Consider the following 652-nt stretch of genomic DNA (forward strand, 5'->3'; position numbering starts at 1 on the left):
AGAGGCAGAGAGGACCCCTCCCAAGCTCAACCATGACAAACCTATGCCACGTCACGTCATAGTGCAATTCGCAAATATCAGATCCAAGGATACAGTATTAAAAGCGGCCAGGACAAAGAAATTTCTCACATACCAAGGCAAAGGTATCAGAATTATGTCAGACCTGTCTATGAGAATGAGAGAAAGGGTTGGGCGGGCATTTTTAAAGCTCTTTCAGAGAAAAACATGCAGCCAAGGATCCTCTATCCAGCAAGGCTGTCATTCAGAATGGATGGAGAAATAAAGAAGTTCCAGAATCGCCAGTCACTGACCAATTTCGTAACCACGAAACCAGCCCTACAGGAGATATTAAGGGGGGTGCTATAAAAGTAAAAAGGCCCCAAGAGTGATACAGAACAGAAAATCACAATCTATAGAGAAAAAGACTTTACTGGCAACATGGCATCATTAAAACCATATCTCTCAAAAATCAGTCTCAATGTAAATGGCCTAAATGCTCCCATAAAACACCACAGGGTTGCAGATTGGATAAAAAGACATGACCCATCCATTTGTGGTCTGCAAGAGACTCATTTTGAACCTAAAGATACATTCAGACTGAAAGTAAAGGGATGGAATACCATCTTTCATGCCAATGGACCTCAAAAGAAAG

At 41.7% G+C, this 652-nt stretch overlaps 1 protein-coding gene across 2 annotated transcripts in view; it reads right to left on the reverse strand.

Annotated features, from left to right (window-relative positions):
* ECPAS (Ecm29 proteasome adaptor and scaffold) overlaps positions 1–652 on the reverse strand; it is a 100,448-nt gene that overhangs the window by 5,199 nt on the left and 94,597 nt on the right. The window lies entirely within an intron of this gene.

This window comes from Ailuropoda melanoleuca, chromosome 7 (genome assembly GCF_002007445.2).
Source record: "Ailuropoda melanoleuca isolate Jingjing chromosome 7, ASM200744v2, whole genome shotgun sequence".
In the NCBI taxonomy this organism is placed as follows: domain Eukaryota; kingdom Metazoa; phylum Chordata; class Mammalia; order Carnivora; family Ursidae; genus Ailuropoda; species Ailuropoda melanoleuca.